Source organism: Pimephales promelas, chromosome 21, assembly GCF_988280905.1.
Source record: "Pimephales promelas chromosome 21, fPimPro1.hap1.1, whole genome shotgun sequence".
Lineage (NCBI taxonomy): Eukaryota > Metazoa > Chordata > Actinopteri > Cypriniformes > Leuciscidae > Pimephales > Pimephales promelas.
Genome location: NC_142789.1, coordinates 27,529,462 through 27,555,877, shown reverse-complemented (window position 1 = coordinate 27,555,877; position 26,416 = coordinate 27,529,462). Strand labels below are relative to the sequence as shown.

Here is a 26,416-nt window from a genome sequence, read left to right as displayed (position 1 = left end):
TATTCAATTATATATTCAAGAAGTGTTTTCGATCAAAAGGTATAGTTGCCCCTTTCGAGCCTGATTTTTTTTTTTTATTTGACTATGACAAAATGTGAAGCTTTAGTAATAAGTGATGGTGGTGAATGATTCTGCTCATGGTTCCTATAATGTAAATCCCCATGAACATTGCATCAACACAGACCAAACATGCTGACAATCTGACTGATGAATTGTACACCAGCAAAACACATCATGGGATTGCTCTGTAAATTGAAAAACAAGAATCAATCCAGAGCACAGGCCTATTTATTAAGAACGGCACACCACACTGTTATGCAACACTTGTAAGGAAAGCCACCTACAGTGACTGGATATATTATGGCAAAAAACATCACACAATTTTAGGGTGAATCTCATGAAATTTGTCAAGAACATGGGTCATTTTCACCCAAAATCAATATATTTTTCTGATAGTGGATGGTTGGATGGATTGGGATTGGATGGATGGATTAGAATGGGGATTATGATTGGAATTGGAATTGGATTGGATGGATGGATGGATGGACGGACAGACAAGATAGATAGATAGATAGATTGATTGATCGACAGACAAGATGGATGGATGGATTGGGTGGATGGATTGGGATTAACATTGGGATTGGGATTAGGATTGGATGGATAGATGGATGGATGAATGGACGGATGGATGGATGAAAGGATGGATGGGCTACAAACAAGAGTTCAAAGTGATTCTCATGAAAATATGTCCAGGTCGTAATTTAATCCAAAGCTTAAAATAGCTTAATGTTTTCATGAGAAATCGGGTTTGTAGCCCCTTCGTGTAAAACTTCAACAATTTCAGTTCAAGCCTGACCAGTTGAAAAGCAGTAGTTAGAGAAAAAAAAATCACAATTTCAGGTTTTCATTCCTGCTTCTGGTATACTTTAAAAAGAGCTGTACATATTCACAGGTTCAGTAATGAGGCCACACACACTGAGACACACAATTTCATTTGTTGTCGATCTATGAAAACAAATGTAGTGTGTGCAAATAGCAAAAAAAATAGCCAATTACAGTAGCATCTCAATCATCATCATAAGCAGTGTGAAAACCAGCCTCATTATCCAGATGTATCACTACTAACTTCAAAGTGAACAACCATCCTGTTTAGTCTTTGCAATTGTGCTCATTAGCTAAATTATATAGCTTATTAGTTGATCTACGGTGTTTATTTCACATGATAACAGGCAATGTTGTGTTTTAATTATAACATGAAGCTTACTGCTGTAAATCATGTGTTTTAAATGTACAACTTTGACATGTGAAAGCCAGCTGTTCAAATACTAAATAACAGCTGGTGTTGAAATGCTAAAGTGAGAATATTCTTTAGCTCGCTGATCCAAGATGATTCTGAAAACCTTTTGGATCTAAAGATCCAACATCATTTCAACCCCTGGCTCAGCTGTTGAATGAGGGTTTTAGTTAAAGGACACTGTAAACTTTTCTTAAAGCTCTCTGTGGGGAGTGAAACATACCAATGTAATCAGTGAGCTTTGAACATCTACTCTTCCTTTTGAAATGTCTGAAACTGTCAAAACACGGGATTACGGCTAACTAAGTATATTGTATTCACTGACACGAATCAAATTTTCCAAAAAGTATTGAAATTGCGCATTGGGATTGCTCTATTGTGATGGATCAAATTCCATCTTTTATATTAAGAGATTGGGTAAATATTTAGCTAATTAATCCTAAAATATTTTTTGTTGAGGATTTCAACTTCCTTTTGCAATGATAGCTCAATCAAATCCCTTGTAAATAATTGTATGTCCTTGTTTGTCCGATTTTATGTCACACATCCAGTTCCATTGTCCTGAGAAAAAAAAAAAAAAAAATATATATATATATATGTATATATATATATATATATATATATATATATATAAATTAATAATATATACAAAAATAATAATTTGAGCTTGTGTTCACAGACCTTATTTCAGACATTTGACCAAAAAAAAAAAAAAAAAAATATATATATATATATATATATATATATATATATATATATATGTTTATTTTTTAGGCCATTTATATATATATTTATATATATATATTGGTTTTTGGTTAAATGCCAGAAATAAGGTCTGTGAACACAAGCTCAAAAGATTACTTTTGTATAATAAGGTCTGTGAACACAAGCTATAAAACATTTTATGCAATAATCTAAAAGCCAATGAAAAAATCCTATAGGTTTTTTGTTGAGGGAACCAGGGTGATGTAGCGCTCTACTGGTACAGTAGAAAACCAGCAAGAACTAAAATGGTCATGTACAAATAATTACGACTATTGTGGTTGCACAAAATCTTGACTAACCGGACCTCAGGGAATAACATGAACTGGTTACTGGACTGAATTCCCAGTCAAACATGCAGGGATGCTACATTACGAACTGGGCTGATGGTTCATGCACCCGAGCGGCTCTGTGTTTTTGAGGAAAGACAGATGCAGTTCTGTAACAATGACTTCCATACAGCAAAAGTTTGCCCTAAAGTGTTTTGAGGGCATGCAAGGTTTAATATCGCAGGGATGCTTTCACGTTTTCGCTGGGAATTGAACATGAACTTGTCCCGGGACACAACATCAGTCTGAATTCTCCCCATTACGTTTTAGAGCCCAATCTTAAGTGCAAAATGTAATCTGGAGTCAGTCTCTTTTACGCAGACTGTAATAAAAACACAGCCGTGGCTTAATGCCCGCCGTCTTCGTAAAGCAGGATATTGCTGAGCTCCGAGTCTCTGGAACACCTCAACGTTCAGTTTATATGGGCCTGTGTGCTTTCGTGCCGGAGGGGTTGATGGCTGAGCGGTGTGAGTGTCATGGTACAAATCATGACAACGGCTACGCAGTTTAAGATGCTTGGTATTTATTGTCGTCTATAAAAGCGACTTGATGGGATTTTTAAAGCTTTTATTGACTTCTCCAAATACAGGGATGACCCTCGTGGAAATGTTTATCTGCCGGGATCTGGAATGTTCTCTGGGGTCTGCTTCGCACACCAGGGGGCATCTCTCATAAGACACCTTATCCCTATTCTGTCCACTGCATCTACAAAGCAGAGATCTCATCAAGGTAAACCCCTTGAGAACTTCTGCTGTGTCCTGGATATAGTTTCTCCTGTGGATGTTTTGGATTAAAGTATAAATATATGAGCTGGAATGTTCGTTTGGACTGTCAAATTAAATTCCTTTTATTCCCACTGAGCTTAAAATGACATTGAAATCTCACAAACTCGAAGACATCTCAAAGGTTGTATTGAAAATCTCAGAGCATGTCATAAATTGGTGTGTCTTTTTTATATAATGCACTAGTTTGAAATTTTTTAATTTAAAATGTGTTTGAAAGATGAATTCCAGTAAATAATCATGTAAAATTCATCCAGAACATCTTATGGAATACCCAGGAATTCCAGGAATACCATGAAAACCACCCTACTAATCGCAATACTGTGAAAACCACCCTAGCAACCTCTATGAGCCTCAACTTCCAGCAACACCCTCACAACTTTCTTAGAGCATGTTAGAACACCCTAGTAACCACATAACACAATGAAAGCCATCAACACCCTAGAAACCTCATAGCAACTTCATTAAAGCTTATTAAAAACATCCTAGTAACCACATAGCAACACAATGAAAACCACCCACAACACCCTTGCAACCTCACAGAAACATCCTTAAAGCCTTCTAGAATACCCTAGTAACCACATACCAACACCATGAAAACCACCTACAACACCTCAGCAACCACATAGCAACTTCCTTAAAGCCTAAAACATCCAAGTAACCACATAGCAACACCATGAAACTACCTAAAACAACCCTAGCAACCAAACAGAAACTTAAAGCCCACTAGAACACCCTAGTAACCACATAGCAACACCCTAGTCACTTCCTTAAAGCCTACTAGAACACCAAAATAACCACATAGCAACACCATAAAAACAATCTAGAACAGAAACTTCACTTAAGCCTAGTAGAACACCCTAGAAACCACATAGCAACACCCTGGCAACCTCATCAAAGCCTTAAAGAACACCCTTCAAACAATATAGCAACACCCTGGCAACTTCCTTAAAGCACACTAGAACACACTAGTAACCACATAGCAACACCCTCGCAACTTTCTTAAAGCATATTAGAACACCCTCGTAACCACATAACACCATGAAAGCCATCAACAACACCCTAGCAACCTTGCAGAAGCTTCCTTAAAGCCTTCTAGAATACCCTAGTGACCACATGACAACACCATGAAAACCACCTACAACACCCCAGCAACCAAAGCCTAAAACATCCAAGTAACCATAAAAACAACCTCGAACACCCTAACAACCTCACAGAAACTTCATTTAAGCCTAGTAGAACACCCTAGAAACCACATAGCAACACCCTGGCAACCTCATCAAAGCCTTAAAGAACACCCTACCAACAATATACTGTAGCAACACCCTGGCAACTTCCTTAAATCCTACACAAACACCCATAGCAACACCACAAAAACCGCCTACAACACCCTAGCAACCTCAGAAACTTCCTAAAAATCTAATAGAACACACTGAAATCAATCTAGAATCCACATAGCAACACCCTGAAAGCTACCTAGGACACCCTAGCAACTGTGTAGCAATGCACTGACCCTAGCTACCGCATGGCAACACCCTGAAAATCACCTAGGAAACCTTAGCAACCACATAGCAATGCCTTGTCAACACAGCATCACACCTGAAACCTCATAAATGTAAATATCTATTACTTTTCCCATGAAGTACTAGAAAGGGTCTTCAGCTAAATCATTTGCTATTTTAGCTGCTTCAACTCCAACTATTGTGCTGACAAACAGTGTGCCAGAACTGACAGGTAGAGCACAGAGACATGGAATATTACATGTGTGCTATTTGATCCATGCGGTGATCCCTGTCTATCAGTTATGTTGACCTGTGACGGATTACCCTGTCATTTGGGACTACACTCTTCACAGTGTGATTGGCAATGGTGCCTGAAATTATTCTTTCTGCATCTGTTTCTAATTGTATCAGAATGACCGAAGAGAGAAGAACAAGCGTCCCTCTGGAAACTTGAAGCTCACGGGGTCATCTTTCCCCTAATATCCTGCACAAGATGCAATTCATCCATAAGTCAGGTGTGTTTAACAGAAAGCGCGTTGAAATTCCTCTGAAAACTAGGCTGGATATAGAAAAGAAATCATTCGAATATGCTGATTTGCTGCTCAAGAAACATTTCATAGCATCAATGGTGAAAACAGTAATACTTTTGTGGAAACTGATATACATTTTTTTTCAGGATGAATATAGAAATTTGAAAATTTGCTGAGGAAAGGAATGACCTTGTGTAGGTTGCTAATATTAGCATTCCCTAGCTAGGATTAATGATGACTTTTAAAAAATAAATGCATTGCCTGACTATGATTTGGCACAGAAAAATTAGAATTTCAAAGACTGTTATGTGCAAATCATTTGCATTAAATGCTCTATATTTGAGGAAAGACATCATGTAGTGGTGCCACAGAGCTAACCAATAAAGAATAAATGTTATTGGTGGTCAACCAACCCAATACGAGATTTGTCCATTAAAGGAGTAGTTCACTTTTAAAAAAAAAAAACTTTTGCTGATAATTTACTCACCCCCATGTCATCCAAGATGTCCACATCTTTCTTTCTTCAGTCGAAAAGAAATTAAGGTTTTTGATGAAAACATTAGAGGATTTTCTCCATATAATGGACTTCAATGGGAACCAAACGGTTCAAGGTCCAAATGAGAGTTTCAGTGCATCAAAACGACACCAGACGATAAATAAGGGTCTTATCTAGTCATGACTCGAAAAAAGATTCGTTCATTTTGATGAACAAGTTCGAACAGGAGAGTCACAAATGCTCATCACACAACAGAGCAAGGTGAGCATTTGTGCTTATAAAACTTAGACTTTGTTATTTATTTTTGAAATGACCGCTCGTTTCGCTAGATAAGACCCTAATTTATCATCTGGTGTCGTTTAAAGCCCTTTGAAGCTGCACTGAAACTCTCATTTGGACCTTGAACCGTTTGGTTCCCATTGAAGTCCATTATATGGAGAAAAATCCTGGAATGTTTTCATCAAAAACCTTAATTTCTTTTCGACCGAAGAAAGAAAGACATGGACATCTTGGATGACATGGGGGTGAGTAAATTATCAGCCAAAGTTTTTTTTTAAAAGTGAACTACTCCTTTAATTGATCAAGTCGTTCCATAAATAACTCTTGGTCCCATTTCCCGTCCCAAAGCATCACTTTCATTGAGCGCGCAGCAAAAACACATTTGTTTGAAGGGAGGAAAAAGCCCCGCTGTTCTACACGGAGTACTGCTGATAATGATTAGCTGGTGCTGAAACCAATTCTGAACGATACAAGTTCAGAGGAGTCACTTAAGTGATGTGGGAAGGAAAGTGTTTTCGCGACCGTGTGGCGGAAACATTCCAAGACAATGAAGTCTGGATTGGAAAAAGACGATGGAGCTCAGCGAGACTGGTTGCGTTGGGCCGGGGCGCACATTCCACGGCATCTCGCGTGTCCTCGCCGTGTGACCGCTGGATCGCTGCACTAATCCGCGGTTGGGATTCATTAATGCGACAGGCCAGACAGTCATCGCCCTGATGATTGGTCGCATCATCGCTGATGGGAAATGATGCGGTTCAACCTGATTGTTTGAGAAAGAAACCACGGTTTCTTTCTCACGGTTATGAGGAATAACAAGTCATGACCTAAAATTCTTCTTAAACATCATAAAAATGTATCCTGCTGCCGATGAAAAGACTTAACTGCCAATCGTTCGTTCTTTTGGCAAAACATGGAAATCGAAGTGAAATAATGATCTTACTGATCTCCAGCAAGCAGCACTAGAGCATCATGGGTACACGTATGGCACTCTTTTCCCATTCTCTGCGCCTGTTCACTACACATTTGTGTTTAATTTGATGGCAAGGGGAGAGAAGAACAGCTTGATGAATGAGGCTACAGTCTCTGTCATCGCTCAACACGAGGCTGGTGTAGTCCTCACAATGGACTCATTTTCCTAATAATTTCCAGTCCCTCGTAAAGAGAGAGATTGGAAAAAACACCCAAGAATGGGAAAATAATCCACCGTAGCAGATTAGCGTTTAAAAGGCACTCTGATGGCCTGACACAGGTCAACACGGTCATTCCAGACGCGGTCCTTTCAGATGCTGAGGCCGATTTCAATCTAATGGAGAAATTAGGACATGTATGTATCCCATAATGTAAACCAAAACCAGTCTAGCTCAATGGTTCTCAACTGGTGTGTCATGACCCAAAAGATGATAAAATCCGTCTTAGTTTGGGGAGCAACATAAGTCAAAGGTTGTGCGTCCAATCAAATTCTACAGCATTTTAATGCAAATTCAACAGTCAAATTAGATGTCAAAACTATGTAAGGTTAAAGTAAATAAAACCAAGACTGCATGAAATAAAATTAAATGGATGGTTCACCCAAAAATCTAAATTCTGTCATCATTTAGTCACTCTCAAGTTTTTCCAAACCTGTACACTGTAAATCTTAAAAAGTTGAGACTACTTAAATGATTTGAGTTACGTGATTTTTTGCATTAATTTAAATGTTTGAGTACAGATAACTTAAAAACGGCAAATAGACTAAACTCACACTTTCCAGTTCCTATTCCTGTTTATTAAATAATGTATAAATCATTAAAACAAGTTACACTATGCATTTATTTCTTCAGCTGAACACAAAAGAAGATATTTTAAAGGGCACCTATTATGGAAAATTCACTTTTACATGGTGTGTTGAACATAAATGTGTGTTGGCAGCTTTTAAACAGGCCCCAAAAATGACATTTTCAAATGGTTATAGTAAATGAACTGTGGGGTATTTTGAGCTGAAACTTCACAAATACATTCTGGGGACACCCGAGACCAATATTACATCTTGTAAAAAAGGTGCCCTTTAAAGAATATGGGTAAACAGTTCAGTTTTGTGTTCAGCTAAAGAAGAAAAACTCATACAGGTTTGGAACAACTTGCAGTGTGCAAAATCAGAGTTCTAGAGCAAAACCAGTTGCGAACCACTGCTTTACTAGATGATTCGTATCTATTGCAATTACAGCACATGTGTCCTGCAGAGAAAAAATATTGTTGGTTTAACTTAAAAAAGTAAGTAATCTGGTTGCCTTAAAATTTTAAGTTCACTAAACTGGAAAGAGTGAGTTAATACAATGAAGGAGAATGATTTAATCATCCCAAACTCAAAATTATACGTTATCTGAACTAAATAAATTATTTAAGTTGATTTGACAAAAGAAAAAATGTTGTGATTACAACTGTAAAAAAATATTGTTGTTTTAACTTAAAAAAGTAAGTAACCTGGGTTGCCTTAAAATTTTAAATTGATTGAACTGGAAAAAGTGAGTTAATACAATGAAGGAGATTAATTTAACCATCAGAAACTCAAAATAATAAGTTATCTCAACTAAATAAATTATTATAAAGTTGATTTGACAAAAGAAAATATGTTGTGATAACAAATCTTGAAAATATTTTTTTTACAGTGTAGGTGTCTTGCTCAGACATGATGCTGACCACCAGCCAAGATCTTTACCACCACACTAGTGCCATTTCACCCTACAGAATAATCAAAATGAGAACTTAAAAATGAATAAATGTCCATAATTTTCTAAAATCTTATTTCAACCACAGATGTCGAGCTCAGAATTCGACAGTGTACCTTTATGAATACATAATAATTTATTGAGAATCACGACATGAAATAATCACCCTAAACAGGCTTCATTAGAAACATAACTCAGGCATGTTTTAAAGAGATACCCATAAACCTGCCCTTGATCCTATTACCGTTTTCTCCTGGCACGGTCTTTTGTTTTTAGCACACATCTGTCTATTCTGCGTGACATGTCGTGTAATTTTGTACCATTAAATCTTCTTCTTTCCAAATGATCATTCCTGCACATTTGCCAAAAGCTAAAAGAGTCCCGTACTGGGGTTATTAATGGACTGTGATGTTGGTTTGATGTGCATTTGTAAGTGTTTTGTGGACTCTGGGTTTGACCTGAGGGCTGCTGATCCTGTAAAAGATCGCTTTTCCTTTAATTGAAGTGAAGATAAACTCTCATTGAAATTCAATCCTGTGAAAATCCTCAAGGCGTAAACAAACCGGTCCTGTTGGGGGCAATTTTCAACTCGCAAAATAAACCAAACTCCATTACAATAAAGCAAGCGAGTGGAACATCAAAGAGAGCAAGGGAGCAGCCACGAGGGAAGCTGGATAATAAAATTAAAGTAAATCGTGCAGGACATGTGATTCTTAAAAGGTGCAAATGATTACCAAAGAGGAGGCTCTGTGTTCGGAAGAAGGAAGTGGAAAATGCTGAAAATTAATGGAGCTAAAACTGACAATAGTGCAGTAACTGCTTGAACAAAGACGCTGCCGCAAAATTGATGCTCCTTTTACGAGAATCTGCCATGAATGAACCAGAACTGACACTTGTTGTTGCAGCTTTGCAAATAACAGGTGTGTCCGTAAAAGCATAAAAATCACGAATGGAAAGCAAAGCACAGTGAACGATGCCGTGGATGTGCAGTGTGTTAAACTTTCACCCACTAATAAAAGCGCGGTTGTCACGCAATGCAGGATGCAGGGAAGAGCATGCAGGCGTGTCGCCTCGAACAGCAGCCGTTCGCTCTTGCAGCCTCGGTCTCGCTTCATTGGAAGTTGTCAGGTTTCAAAAACCACTTTTTTTTTGCAATCATTTTACCTATCATCTATATTAACCATGTCATATACTGGAAGATTTGTGGGCGTGTCCCTCTTCTCTTTCAGACTTCAATGTAAGTATTCACTGAAACAAGAAAACAAGCACCTTAAATTCTAAAGTCCTTCATTTGGTTTGCGCGAGGAACTGAAATTTCGCGTATTTTATGTTTTTTTCATGATTGAATTATTAGTCTGGTCTGATTCTCAAGTTCAAATCACTGACCTTAAAGGGATAGTCCATTTTGAAATTGATTTTGATATGTTTTAGCTTACCTCAAGGGCATCCAATATGTAGGTGTCTTTGTTTCCGCAGTAGTTTAAATTTTGATATTTTTACGTCAAACCGTTGTTGTCTGTCAGTCATATAATGGAGGTCTATGGTCACCACCTTAAGGAGCATGCACAGAGAAGTCCAAATTAAACATGATTTAATGACTCGTAAATGCAAGTACACATTGATGGCCTAAGACACGAAACGAGCGGTTTGTGTGAGAAAACGAACAGTGTTTATATCGTTTTTATCCCTTGAAACCACAGCCACGTCCATGTGATTTGAGGGCTCGAGTGCTTTCTGGCTGTTTTGGCGGTGTTGGTTACCAACATTCTTCACAATTTCTTCTTTTGTGTTCAGCAGATGAAAGAAATTCATACAGGTTTAGAACAACAGAATTGTCATTTTTGGATGAACCATCTCTTTAACGTTTCTATTAGAGCCAGACCGATATATCGGCAGGCCGATATTAGAAATTTTCTAAAATATCGGTATCGGCAGTTATAACGGCCGATAAATGAATATTTAAAAAATTTAAATAAAAACGGACGAATCACGCTTTAACCATGTCATGAGTATTAGAGTTGTATAGTTTGTCCACCAGAGGGCACTCTACACCGTCCCTGTTGGCAACTCTCGTGTATAACGCGCCACAACCTGTTGATCCAGCCAGAGTCAGGCAGAGAGAACCAGTTATGCATTATCATAATATTTTAGTTAAAACTCATAATTAACTACAAATAACTAATGTTAGGGAAATCCGTTAATATTTTGTTGCGCGTTTCTGAAATAAAAAAAAATACTAATAATATCGGCCGATATATCGGAATATGGGATTTTAAAACCAACAAATATTTGTCGGTATCGGCCTTCAAAATCCTTTATCGGTCGGGCTCTAGTTCCTATAACAAAGAATCGTTTAAAAACTGGACTTTCGTAATGTTCAGAGGACATTCAGAAACAACATTAATGCAAAACGTTCTTAGGCTGGGGATCGGCTTCCTCCATGGCAGACTTTGGTCTAGCTTTAGACATGCGGAAAAATATCGGACAGAGAAGGAAAATATAAAAATGATGCCCATGTCCACACGCAAAAGAAGCATTATGGAGCATGTTTTGGACGGCGGGCATCGTTGCGGCCTTCAAAACCGACCGCGTGCACGAAACTGATGGCGCACATCTTGTTTGTTCGCATTCTTTTGTGAACAAATCATTGATTTAAAGAGTAATCCTACAAAACCTCTTCGAATGCAAAGCTAGAGATCCATGGAAAGCCAAATACCGTTTGACATCTGCTTGTGTGACCCTTCGTCTCCGTCAGCCTCATCCCGTCTCTGCTGTGCTGTGAAAGGCAGGAAACGACAGTCTCATGGTCAAAAAATGATGGGTCGTAAAATAATGATTTAATATTGCGCTTCACAGTAGTGACAGGGGTGTGGAACCCACTTTGATGATTGTTGAATAGGCAATGCTGTCGTGTTTGAGGCGGGATATTAGCATGAACTTCTCCTCAATCTGTTCATCATGCACAGAAAAGCATCAACAAACCCAATGAACCCTGCAGGAATGGTAGTGCAACGTTCAAGGTGATCAATACAAGTAGGCTATGTGCTGAGAAAAAGCTTTTTATCTGGTTTACATATGATTAATGTAGCAAATTAATGAACTTCATCCTTTTTGGTTCCACTGAAACTTGTAACATTGCAAAATATTGTCGTCGTATACACTACCGTTCAAAAGTTTGGAGTCTGATTTATTTTGTAATGTGCCTTAATCTGCCTTTATTTGATCAAAAATACAATAAGAACCACAATATTCTGAAATATTATTACAATTCAAAATAACTGTTTTCTATTTGAAGATATGTTAAAATGTCATTTATTCCTGCAATTACTCAAGTCTTCAGTGTCGCACGATCATAAAATCAGAAATCAGAAATATTTTTTTTTTAAAAATTGCTATATATTTTTCTGGACATTTTGATGAAAAGTCAAAAAAAATTTAATAATTTGAAATATTTTTTGTAACAATGTAAAACATTGTTTACCGTTACTGTTAATCAATTCAACGCATCCTTATTTAAAAATATTCATTTCTTTGATATATATATATATATATATATATATATATATATATATATAAATAAATAACAATAGATACAAAAAAAACTTTTACAAAAGTATTTTTGTCTTATTGTCAAGTTAGAATAGCTAGAATTTACTTGAGAAGCAACACTACATAAGATATTAAGACTTAAAGTGATAGTCCACCCAAAAATGAAAATTTTGTCATTACTCGCCCTCGTGTCGTTCCAAACCAGTATGACTTTTGTTCATCTTTGGAACACAAATAAAGATATTTTAATGAAGTCTGAGTGCTTTCTGTCCCTCCATTGACAGCCACACAACTACCTCTTCAAAAAGTTCATAAAGAGATCGTAAAACTAACCCATATGAATTGAGCGGTGTAGTCCAAATTTTCTGAAACCGCTTTATATGATGAACAGATTAAATAAGTAATTGATGACAGAATTTTCATTTTTGGCTGAGCTATCCCTTTAAGAAAATGTATTTTGTCTATAAAATCTGTCAGCCAGCTAATAAATGAGCCTTTTACTTATTAATATCTTGCATTGGTCGAGATCAAGTGAAACTCATGTTATACTAAACTACACAACAACACATGGTTCAGAAGGGAAATGTTTGTCTTGGATGTCAGTCTCTTTACATCACACTGAATCACACAACCGGCTGAAAGTGGACACATTGAGCCTTACGGGCCTGTTGGCAGACGTGCCACACGCTTTCGCCGGTCTCAGGAGAGCCTGGGTGGGCAGATAAGTGATCTAGACAGAGAGAGAGAGAGAGTTTTTAACCTGTGTTATTGCATTCTTCTGTCTAATAAAGCCTCGTCTCCCACACGCTCTCGCTTAGATAAGCAGCGTTAAGGGCCTGTTTGTTTAACATCCAGATTTAAAACTGGATGTCTTAAGTAGCTACATCTCAGTTATCTGACAAGGCCACTTTAATTATCTGTAACTGTACCTGTGTCAAGGGTTCATACTGACAGCAATCTGCAGCAACCAGAACTCATTCATTTTCAATGAGAGTTGAGGCCATCAAAGCCAACGGTAATGCTCGCATTATTCTTGTTTTGGTCCAGTCAGCATCACATGTGTTATTTGCAGTGAAGGCAATGCTAGAAAACATACTTAGTGATTTATAAGTTTGGATATCCGTAAGATTTTATGTATTGTATGCTGCCCAACGCTGCATTTATTTGATTAAAAATACAGGAAAAAACTATATTGTGAAATATCGATACAATTTAAAATAACTGCTTTCTATTTGAATATATTGTGTCATTTATTCCTGCGATCAAAGCTGAATTTTCAGCATCATTACTCCAGTCTTCAGTGACACATGATCCTTCACAAATCATTCTAATATTCTGATTTGAAATATTTCTAATTATCAATGTTGAAAATCAATTATCAATGTTAGAATCCGTTATATATATTGGATTCTTTGTTTGAAAGTTAATATTGAAATATTTTGAGATTAAGATTGTAAATGCCTTTACTCTCAGTCAGAAAAAAGGTATGAAAGCTGTCACTGGGGCGGTACCTTTTCAAAAGGTACACTTATGTACCTAAAGGGTGCATATTGGTACCTTCATGGTACACTTTTGTACAATTAGGGTACCAATATGCACTCTTTAGGTACAAAAGTGTACCTTTTTGAAAGGGTACCACCCCAGTGACAGCTTTCGTACCTTTTTTTCTGACAAGATGTAACGCATCCTTACTGAATAAAAGTTTCACTTTATTTAAAAAAAAAAATAAAAAATCTTACTTACCAAAAACTTTTGAACAGTAGTGTATATTAATAATCAAAATTGTGTCTCTTTCACAATCATATTGCATTCTGGGATTGTTTTCACTTTAAAGTATACATGCAATAGAAATTGGTAAAAGAAAGAAATATAATTATGCTTCTTACCTAATATGATTACTATCCCTTTAATGTTCGGTTTCCTCCATTGCAGACTTTGGTTTAGCTAGAGAAGGAAAATATAAAAAAAAGATTATTTCTTAAGCAAAAACATTCTGTGCTCTTTGTGAGCGAACGAACATGTTTTGCGAGGGAACGCAAAACCATTGAAATATATTTTTCATCCCATCTCATATGCTTTCCATCACATGTCCCTTTAGATGCTCTGTAGTTCTTTGCGAGCGAATGCAAAGTTTCTCGATGGAATGTAAAAGCATTGACAAATATATCTTCCTCCCCATCTAATTTGTTTTTCCTTCACCATGTCCCTTTAGGGGCTCCGTAACATTCTGTGATGCTCCAAGTACAGTCCAACCCGTATAAAAGCAAGGGTGTTTGTACAGTAAAAGCTAAAAACGAGTTTATTTGGCCGATGAGGTGACTCAATCCGTGCTGTGGAGCAAGCAAAACAGACATTATCAACTGCAGGCTTTTACACGGCTTCCTGGCAGGCCTCTCCTGGGGAAAAGTGAGTCCCGTTCACTCACAGAAAGGATCTCTACGGTCTGACATGGAGAACGCTGTAATTGGTATTTGTGGCGAGAGGCTGGCGGCCAAGGCCTCCCATCTCAAGTACAAGATAAGGATTTCTGCAGGCAATTACAGCTAATGCCGCATTTAGCGAGGCACGGAGGATGGGGTTCGGCGGGAACATACCTAGAGCGTGCTGGAAAATGCGGACCACAAAGTCACACAAATACATGCATACGCATCCACTCAAATGTGTGCGCAACAACTTTACAGCTTTTTCATGTAGAAACACACCCACACAAACAATAAAAGGTGTCACTTTTAAACTAACCGTGCTGATTGTTTATTTGGCATTTGGGACTTTTTCCTAGTGGAGGTTTAGGGTGAGCTGCCAAAAGAAGGGAGAGAGCAAGCAACACAACTAAAACATTCTCATGTTTATCAATGGTACAACATGGTTTTCTAAATAAACTGATGCAGAGAATTAAAAATGCAATACTTAAATCAAGAATAATTTACTTGAGAAGCAAAATGACTTAAGATATTAAAGGAGTAGTTCACTTTAAAAAAAACTTTTGCTGATAATTTAATCACCCCCATGTCATCCAAGATGTCCATGTCTTTCTTTCTTTAGTCGAAAAGAAAGAAAGGTTTTTGATGAAAACATGCCAGGATTTTTCTCCATATAATGGACTTCAATGGGAACCAAACGGACTCGTTCGAATGAGCGAGTCTTCATTTATTAAATGAGCGATTGTTTCGCTTGATAAGACCCTTATTCATCGTCTGGAATCGTTTAAAGCCCTTTGAACAGTTTGCACTGAAACTGTCTTTTGGACCTTGAACTGTTTGGTTCCCATTGAAGTCCATTATATGGAGAAAAATCCTGGAATGTTTTCATCAAAAACCTTCATTTCTTTTCGACTGAAGAAAGAATGACATGGACATCTTGAATGACATGGGGGTGAGTAAATTATCAGCAAAATTTTTTTGAAAAGTGAACTACTCCTTTAAGATATCAAGTCTTGATTTATGATAAATTGATCATAATTAAGTGAGTTTATTCTTAAAACATATCTTCCAATGGTATAAGAAAACTAAACTTATTTCAGAGGCAAAACACAATATATTTCTTACTAAATATATATTTATTTAATGCAAGTTCACTTATTTCTGATTATTTTTTTAGTAAACAAGACTTCTTATCTACAGTCGTTTTCCCTCTCAAATAAACGTATCTTGTTTTAAGATTCTTTTTTTTTTTTTGTAATGAAAACGAGACAAAAAGTCCTGAATTTGTTGCTGTGATGACAGTTTCATTATTCTGACACTTTTGCCTCTCCAATTAATTCTGGATTCATACAATCAAGTTCAGCATCTTGTTTCTGTTGAATATGTTGTTTTAGTTGGAAATACACTAGTCAAAAGGTTAGTAAATGCAATTTTATGTTGACCTTTGCTTTGCGCACCCTAACAGCTTGCAATTTTCACATTATACACAAGCAGTGTGGACATACATAACGGTTTCGATATATATATTATATATGCATGACATATATATATATGTATTTGTCATGCTAATAAACCCATGAACACAATCTTTTGGAATTGTTTTTTTTAAGTAAAAAGTGAACTACTTACCAATTTTCGCTGAAAGGCACACAAACATTTTCTTCACGCTTCACTTTCAAAGCTATCAGACAAAAAGAAGAAGAAAAAATGATGGTGTATACAATGCCTTCACTGCTGTCTCTCAGCATGTGGTGATTGAAAAGCTCAAGCAGTGCCGTGTTTCACCAGTGGGGGGCAACAGGAGATGAAAAAACTCTAATTGACTGTCAAAGAAACACAAACCTGTCAATTCAGATGTTGCCTTATATCTTATGTACGACTATCATGACTGTGAAATTCATTACAGCGTAGCTTGACTCATCATATCGGTAAATGTAGTAATGTTGATGATGGAGCACTACCATCTTCATATGTTTTTCATAAAACAATAATGGACTCTGTTATGAAATCAAACTACCGGCATACACCTGCAAAAACGTATTTTGGTGTCTGAATTCGAAAAGCAGCAAAGCAGAAAAGAAAATCCCGAGCTGAACTGCTATCCAAGTTGATTTGATATACTTCTGTATACTTTATTGAACACTTGTTTCATTTGTCTGTTTTTACTTTTCCCAAGTTAACATCTGAGTCAAAGTTGATGTTGAAATTAAACATGGCTGAGTCGTTAAAGTGGAAAAGGAAAAGAAAACACTTTAAAGGCATGCTCATTAAAAGCACAGCGATGGCACGTGAAGCTTTGTTTACAACAATGAGCCCAGGAGTAAATAATTGCTGGGGGAAGCAGGGGGTTAATGTGTCTGTGGTTTGGCCCGATCTGCCGCCCGGAGCAGGAGTCAGAACATCATTAAACCTAATGGATAGGATGTGGTTTCCCTCTGGAGCGGCGCAGTCGCCCCAGGGAGAAAGACACGCCGCTCAGGTGAACTGAACCTCCCTATAATGCTCTGCCATTGGACCGTGGAAGCGTCCAGCCACTCTGCTCTCACCATCAGGAAAAGAACCTGATTGGTCAGCTGAAGCAACCAATGAAATTGTATCTTATACTAATCTCACTTGCCTCTGATCTTTGGCCGTCGGGTCGGATGAGATGCATCACATACTCTGTGGTTTTTCATGGAATGCATCTCCAAGGCAAATTTATGGACTGATGAAATAATGTCTTATGATGAAGCTGAAATCACTTGTAGAAAGAGGTCATTAAGGTCAGGGTAGAAGTGATGAGATGCCAGTGGAACGTTTTATTGCTGTTTCACGGCTCAGTCGATTTAAATATCGACGTTGTTTCTCAAATATACCTTGGGAGAAACAAAAAGACACAGATGAGATGCTAAAATGTTTTATTGTATTTGAAAATTGCATGCTGCCTACACTATGCGCGACACCGTTTTCAACTAAAAGCTGAAAAAACAAAAGCGTTTTGGTGGCCTTAAAATGCCAATTTTTTTCATAATGTTATCGTCTTCGTGTAAAGTACAGAAATGCGAATCTGTGAAAACGGTGACTGCATGCATATACATTTTGCGTGTTTAGTCTATAGGCACGGCATGTACGCGTTGGCACGAGTGCTCTGTAAACCAATGTGTACTGTATGTGCACAGGTGCGTAGTCTTCCTTCGCAGCAGCATAATACAGTGTTTTTAGTTGTTTTTGTGGATCCATGTGAACAAGGATTGTTTTGATAACGTTAGTTCAATGTTGTCCTGTGAAAATGTCCTAAACCCTAAACTTAAAGTCCCTATGAAATCAAAAATGACCATACTTACTTTGTTTGCCTAAATTGATCGTTTCATACATGCAAGTCAATCCACACAAAAAAAATTTTTGGCTTCGTAATCTTTAATCAAATTTTGAAAATGCCCCTCCCCTCTGCATTGGAGGACCTTGCCCGATGACGTTTTTGGGTGTCTCCTTAACATCCATAAGCACGCCCCTCCAACTGACAGCTGCTGTGTGTTTGCGTGCGCCGAGCGAACATTGATTGACAGCGTGTGTAAACTTGCGCCATCCTCCATTTCAGAATGAAACACCCATTTTTCTAGATCCAATCAGGTGCTAGTTGGAAAAAAAGCCACGCCCACTATTTTGCCTCATTTAGTATTCCGTTTCTCTCCGAAATACGTCACAACACTGGAGAATAGTCGTTTGCAACTTCCGGTTCACAGGGACTTTAAACTTACCGATAGTGATAGCAGAAACAAACGTGACAAAAAAAAATGAATTTGCTGATTTAGCGTCAATATAACACGCTTCGGTTATGGGTAGGTTTAGGTCTGGGGTAGTGTTAGGGTTAGACCACTAGGAGGCGCCTTCTATATATATATATATATATATATATATGCATCTCATATTGACGCTAAAGGGTGCCATGTGCGTCGGATGTAGACGCAGTGTCAAAAGCGTCACCTATATGACACCTTGGGGATGAGTATGTGATGCAAACTTTAAAATAAAGTAGTTTACAAATCATGCACTATGGTAAAAGTGGTTTGAGGTCATAATAGTATTGTAAAAGGATCTGTGTGCGAAAATAAGTGTTTAATAATCAATAATCTGCCTCTTTAATAATGATACAGTATGTTCAAAAAACGTTAGGAATAAATCTTGTTGGTGTTCAGTGTTGGGTGTAATTAATTACTGTAATTTAATTACTTTTCCCTTGAAAATGAAACGTAAGGGATTACTCTTCATTTATCTGTAATTTAATTACAGTTACTTCTGATGTAATTGAGGTAAATACTGTGTATGGATCAATCCGATCTCACAGCGATTCGTATGCATTTTATGAGGTGTCTAAATCATACGACCGCACTCGTACAAATTCGTATGAATTATTGTAAAATATGTATGAAAAAAGTGTGAAATGTCATGAGATCAGACATAAAACAATAGTGGGTTTAACATCAAAATATATTGTCTAATGTGTTAAAAAGTATGTTTTTATAATGTAACCTTCTCCACCTTGGTCAGTTTAAGGATAATTCAAGCAATTTTATAGTATTTATTTGAAAGAATTAAAACAGATGTCTATCCTTGTATTATTCAGCTGGTTGAGATTGATATGGGATTTTGAAAGTAATTAGTAATTAAAAGTAATTAGATACTTTTAAGAGAGAGTAATTAGTATAGTAATCTAATTACACTGTTGAAGAGGTAATTAGTAACTAATTACTTTTTTAGAGTAACTTACCCAACACTGTTGGTGTTTTACTGCCACTATGGTGTTTATATTAGCTGGAAACGGCAATGCATGATAAGAATAGATATGTTTTAGCCAATGACCCTCAGTTGAAATTGACATGGATAGCAGCATACCTTGGGTCATTTACACCTGAAGGATTTAGATAAAAAGCATAAGATCTCGGACACTTTAGTTATTCACAATTTTAGACTTTGTTGAGATCTGAAACTCTAGATGAGACACATGTAACACTATTTCCCTGAAGAAAATCTCATTGCTGTCTAGGAGAAATAGTTATTACAGAGATCTAATTTCCTATGGGACAAGCTTTTAACTGCTAAACCTGCTGTTAAATACATCATGACAGTCTGTTATCAGGTGATTTTTGGATGATCATTCGAGATGAAACATGAGGATGTCATTTTTTGCTCTGAAAATGCTTTTCTGAGAATTTATTGCAGCAGGAACGATGTACATATTTTCACGAAACGCACAAACCGCGAACATCACACATGTCGACAAGAGCAGATTTACTCGTGCTTGCTTAAGCTCGCCGCGCCGAGACCGCACTCACGGTTTCAGGATGAGGAAGGGTTGATTGGACGTTTGACAAATCGTACCCCGTGCACCAGGCCCCCCAGACACCCATATGACTTAGATTGTCTGTGTCTTTTCAGCACTGGAGTGTGTTGGGGCGAGCCGTGCACACACACACACATACACTGGGAGGCAAAAAAGGGGCTGTAACAGGGTTGACGGCTGCTGGATTATTTTCATTTCCATGGAGTTCTGCAGTGCGTCTTATTGTGTCTGCTGCATGTTTTTGTGTGTGTGAGCACTATCAGCAGCCTTTCCTGGCCCGTGGCCTATTCGCACAGTGATTCATGACAAAGGTAACTGTGGCCAGCCCCCACAATGCTTTGCTCCCCAGCTCCAAGGCAACAGGCGGTTCCCCTCTCCCCTTCTCTCTTAGCTGGGAAATACCTAATGAGTTTTTACGGCCAGAAATCTGGCAAAATTTACGGTTATTGTGATAACCCACGAGTCCAGCAACAATTTAGGCAGGCAGATATATAGCTGTTTTAATAAGGGCTGATTTAGTGTTATTGCTGCTAAAGGATTCCTTTCACAGTAATAGTTACAAACCGCCCCCTGTGCAATTAAACTAGTCGACTTGATGGAGCACTTTCAAACATTGAGTAGGACGCTGCTTTGTCCCAACACCTCTCTCTCTCTCCCGCTCTCTCTCTCTCTCTCTCCCGCTCTCTCTCTCCCGCTCTGTCTCTCTCTCTCCCGCTCTCTCTCTCTCCTGGGCTTGTCTTTCGCTCTCGTCTTTTTCCTCCAATAAAGCCAATTCAAATTTTTTGCTCAACTTTTTTTAAAATCTTTTAAATGTAGCATATAAGTTCCTTGTAACAGCATATATATATATATATATATATATATATATATTAGGCCTGTCAAACAATTAATCACGATTAATCGCATCCAAAATAAAAGTTTGTGTTTACATAATATATGTGGGTGCACTGTGTATAATTATTTTGTGTATATATATATATATATATATATAAATACACACACATGCATGTATCTTTAAGAAAAAAAAAATATTTATATATAAAATATTTATATATAATATAAATTATATATAAATCTATATACAGTATATACATGATAATATTTCATAAATATATACAAGCATGTGTGTGTATTTATATATATAAAATAATTATACACAGTGCACCCACATATTATGTAAACACAAACTTTTATTTTGGATGCGATTAATCGCTTGACAGCGCTAATATATATATATATATATATATATATATATATATATATATATATATAATAACTATATATATATATATATATATATATATATATATATAATAACTGTATATATATATATATATATATATATATATGAAGAGTTCAGATGCAAAAGCCTCTAAGTGCCATTTGAAATTTTCTTCTAGAATGATGATTTTTATCAAGCTTGTATATTTAAGTTCAGTGATTTCACTTAAATGGCAATGATGATTACCTATTAATTGTTATTTAAGTGAAATCACTGAACTTAAATATACAAGTTTGATAAAAATCATCACTAAAGAAGAAAATTTCAAATGGCATTTAGAGGCTTTTGCATCTGAACTCTTCATATATATATATTGATTGATTGATGCCTAAACCCTCCTTGTAACAGTAATTACAGTATTATAATATATATATATACAGTATATATATATATATATATATATATATATATATATATATATATATATATATGCTGTTAAAATAATTACAGTATTATATAATACTGTTAAATTTTATATATATATATAAAGTTAAATGACAAAAATATTACTTATTATAATCCTAATTTCTAAATAAATAAATGCAACCACACAACAGTCAAATTATATATATACACATATATATATATATATATAATTTTAAACTGATTCTGCTTTGTGCAGTTCACGTTGTCATCCACACCACAGAACAGTCACAAAAGTATGATAGAAAAAAAAAATACAATTAACAAGAATGATAATCTCCACGGGATGTTAAATTAGTGCACTAAGCAGAAACAGACCACATGCATGCAGAAGTAAATACATTATATTCAGGAATGATAATAACTGCAGATCACATATCGAATAATATTTTATCGCAGTCATATCCTATTCTGGACGGAGCACAAGCCAAATGTAAACATATTTGTTTGATTAATCTCTCCTAAACCTCCTATGTAAATCATGCCACCTCAGAAAAAGCAATGAAGTCACGTCTGGTCAAAATTCCTTTGCTAATTTCTAAAAGGTTTGTACAAAAAAAAAAAGACCCTGCTAAATCATTTCATTTTGGCATGTCTAATAATGTTTATTATATCTTGTCAGGATTTAAATATCGCTTAAAGAATTTGCACATATTTCCACTTAACGTAGATCCTAAACCCAGACGAACAGAAAATATAGTTTTTAATCAAACTGATGAATCAACATTCAGGCTGCATGCTTGATTGATGCCTAAACCCTCCTTGTATTTTAAAACGCTGATGAAATCTTTCATTGAGGTCCTCTCTCTCTGATTTGCTCTCTAATGTGGAGCATATAGCGGCACAGATTCATGAAAATAATGCCATTCCCCGAGGTGTAAAAGCAAGCAGGTTAGCGTAGAGCGGAGGGTCTGAGATGTTTGTTATTGTACCTTTAAAACGTTAAGGTTCTCTCTTCTCGGCCGCCCGTGCCAAGTACAAACAGCCACTGAGCCCCAGCAGAGACCACTTGGCAACGTGCTGAGTGGTAACTCAATATTATTAGCTGCTAATAGAGAAGAGGAGGGGGGTCGGTGAATGAGTCCTGACGTGATGTTTATGGAGCGCTGAGAGAGGGCAGGACGCTGTGGCTGTCAGGTGAAGCCGTGAAGGCAGGTTTGACTCATCACAACCGGGAGTAGAAGGCTGGATGGGGTTGGATTGGGAATCCTATCTAAACTCTTAAAAATAAAGGTTCCAAAAACATTTTTTTTTTTTTGCAGCGATCACATCAGTACGGAAGAGGATTAGGGCCAAGAAATAATAAAAAAATAAAACCATCTCGAGATTAAAGGCATTATAATGCGAGATTAAACTCGTTAAATTTCGAGAGAAAAAAGTCGAAATACAATCTTGAGAATAAACTCATTAAATTTCGAGAATAAAGTCGTTGTGTTTCGAGAAAAAACTCGTTAAATTTCGAGAAAAAAAGTCGAAATACAATCTTGAGAATAAACTCATTAAATATCGAGAATAAAGTCGTTGTGTTTCGAGAAAAAAGTCAAAATACAATTTTGAGAATAAACTCATTAAATTTCGAAAATTAAGTCGTGTTTCGAGAATAAAGTCGTTGTGTTTCGAGAAAAAAATCGATATTTAATGAGTTTATTCTCAAGATTGTATTGTATGAATATAGTATATATATATATATATATATATATATATAAAGAAAATCTTCTTACAAGAATTTAAAGCAAACTAGAATGTAAATTTCCAGAAGAAAATGTGAAGTGGTGCTTGCAGTGGCAAAACTCGCCGCTCGGTTGCTAGGGTATGGTACATTATTGCATATGAGCCAACAACCATGTCTCTACCATGTTCTGGTGCAGAGATATGACTTATTCATATATTCAGGAGGCTGCTAGGGTGTTCTTGGTGGTTGCAAGGGTTTTTGGTTGGTTGCTAGGCAATTGCTATGATGTTCTGGGTGGTTCCTAAGTTGTTCCTATAGGCGGGTGCAAGGGTGTTCTGGGTTGGTACTATGGTGTTGGTAGGCAGTTGCTAAGGTATTGTGGGTGGTTGCTAGTGTGTTTTGGGTGGTTACAAGGCAGTTGTTAAGGTGTTTTGGGTGGTTGCTAGGGTATTTTGGGCGGTTGTTAGGGTGTTTCTATGCAGTTACTAGGGTGTTCAGGGCAGTTCCTATATTTGATGGTTGCTTTGGTGTTACTAGGTGGTTGACAGTTGTCACAGATGGTTACTATTGGAGCTCTTAACATTTTCTTGGCATAATTTAGCACTTACCTAATCGCTATTAGCTTGTAGCTATTCACAGCTAGCATGTGTAGAAGTCCTGTTGGAAGTCCTGTTTAAAAAAAAATTTTGAAAAACAATTATTTCTGACAGATAAGCATTTTTTGAAAGGTCAGACATTAAAAAATCACCCATAAACACTCACCCGGTTTTTGGTGATGCTTTCCATTGTGACCCCATAGAACCGGATGCCATCACCCTCCAGGTGGATCCCCTCCGCGCCGATGTCGGCCCATCTGGCTGCGCGTGTAATTGGTTCAGGTTTATTGCGATTTGACTTTATTAAGACAAGCGTGGAATGCGCAGCCCTAATGTCAGTAACCCGAGAATGAGAGGGAGGGAGAGAGAGAATAATCAAGAAGTAGATGAGAGGACAGAATGCCCTGTAGATGAACTTCATAAAGGTCTTTTCAGTTCTTCATCCCATCTAATCTTGGGAAATAAAAGGATGTAAAACACTGAAGGTGTGCGCACGGGCCGGATCCCGAGGATTGCGGTACGCGCAGGAGTCGAGGAGAGCGTGTCTGAAGACGGTAGCCTGTTTTGACTAAATGAGTGAAGTTATGAGGTGACAGATGCCTCCCGCAGCCTTAGAAACACACTCTCACTTCACTTAATCATCGCCTCCGCACAATGATCAATAAAACAAACTGGAGCACATAACGCCTCAGTTTTATAAACTCTGGGCGTAATGACGGCTCTGAGTGATGGAAGAGCTGTTAAACTGTGAAGTGCAGAACCTTCTTGGGCTCTGGGTGGGCTTCTGGGTCTGGAAGAGGATGAAATAATACCTGATGAGTCCAACATATATTATTAGCTCATTTAGGACACGCAATGGTAAATTTGACCTCACTGCTGACATGGAAAAAAGTTGTGTAAAATAAATAGATTAAAAATACTACTTTTTAGGACCACTAGCTGCTCCAAACTGAACATAAAATACAGTAACATGCACTGTAACAGGCAAATAATTAAACATGGTCCATACAGATTTGGTCAATGGTCAATGAGATTTGACAGTAAAGATATTTACAATTAAAAAAAAAACTTCAAGTAAATTCTGCACTGTAAAAACATATTGTTGGTTTAACTTAAAAAAAGGAAGTAACCGAGTTGCCTTAAAATTTTAAATGGAAAAATTAAGTTAATACAATGAAGGAGATTAATTTAATTATCAGAAACTCAAAATATTATGTTATCTGAACCACATAAATTATTTAAGTTGATTACAAATAAAAAAAAAATAACTTTCCATTCATCAAGGAACCGTTTAACATTTATAATAATCAGAAATGTTTCTTGAACAGCAAATCATCATATTAGAGTGATTTCTGAAGGATCATGTGACACTGAAGACTCGAGTAATGATGCAGAAAATTCAGCTTGGTTCACATGAATAAATTACATTTTACAATACATTGAAATAGAAAACAGCTATTTTGAATTGAAATAATATTTCACAAATTTTAACTGTATTTTTTGTCAAATAAAAAAATGCAGCCTTGGTGAGCATAAGAGACTTATTCCAAAAACATGAAAAAACAATATTATAAACTGTAAAAAACAATGAGTAAAATGTACTTAATTTTTTATGGCAAGTTTTTTGCACTGATATTTTTTGAGTAAATTTCACACATACAGTAGAATTAAGTAAACTACACTTAACTAAGTTAAGTGAAAGTAACATAAGAAATTAAGTAATTTTTATTTAGCTAATTAAAGGTTAAGTAATATCCATTCTATTTAATTGATTTTTTTTATTACAACATCTCACTCAAACACTGAATTAGACCACACTTTTTAAATATATAATTTACTCAGAAATGTTTAAGTAATCAATACTTATAGTGTATGTCAAAACATCTTCATTTTCCAATAATGAATGACAATACACAATGACGGTAACATTTGATAGATCGTTTTTGTGTTTGAATGTGTCATTTTAAGTAGAAAATGAACTCGAAATGTCACAAAATGGCAAATTACTAATCCTAACAACAAAGGCAATGATACAATAATGTATGGAAAACAGTAAAAAATAAACCTCATTAATTATTCACGGCCCAGTGCATGATGGGAACACCAGTTTCAGAAAAGGTGAGCAATTTTACTTAATTTTATGATATTTACGCTTTCAATTCTACACGATTGAATTGAGTACTACTGTAGAATTTACTTAGTTTTTTTTTAATTCTTGCCTGAACTAACTTTTTTCATGTAAATTACATTGATAGTATTTACTTCACCACAAAATCATTGTTATCCATGGGGAAAAACACTAGTAAATCATTACAAAAAGAGAGATACAATACAAAGTATTTGCATTTGCAAAGATTTCTCATTTTACCCGGCGGTTCAGAAACGAGGTCCCGGTAACCCACTGTTCTCAGACTATCATTTGTAAACCTCTTTTCTGGCTGTCTGCACAAGGCACTAACAATCCACCTGTTGGAG

The 26,416-nt window shown here is 36.5% G+C and overlaps 1 long non-coding RNA gene across 2 annotated transcripts; it reads right to left on the bottom strand.

Moving 5' to 3' along the window:
• Window positions 1–10,121: 10,121 nt before the first annotated feature.
• LOC120480329 (uncharacterized) lies at window positions 10,122–25,056 on the bottom strand. Of its 2 annotated transcripts, XR_016148503.1 has the most exons (8): window positions 24,108–25,056; window positions 23,954–24,014; window positions 16,278–16,329; window positions 14,968–15,024; window positions 14,115–14,172; window positions 11,560–11,671; window positions 11,396–11,455; window positions 10,122–10,230 (listed from the first exon to the last, which is right to left on the bottom strand). It is a non-coding gene; the product is annotated as an uncharacterized LOC120480329 (long non-coding RNA). The 2 variants fall into 2 exon arrangements; XR_016148504.1 differs by lacking the exons at window positions 10,122–10,230; window positions 11,396–11,455; window positions 11,560–11,671 and adding an exon at window positions 12,331–12,958.
• Window positions 25,057–26,416: the final 1,360 nt, after the last annotated feature.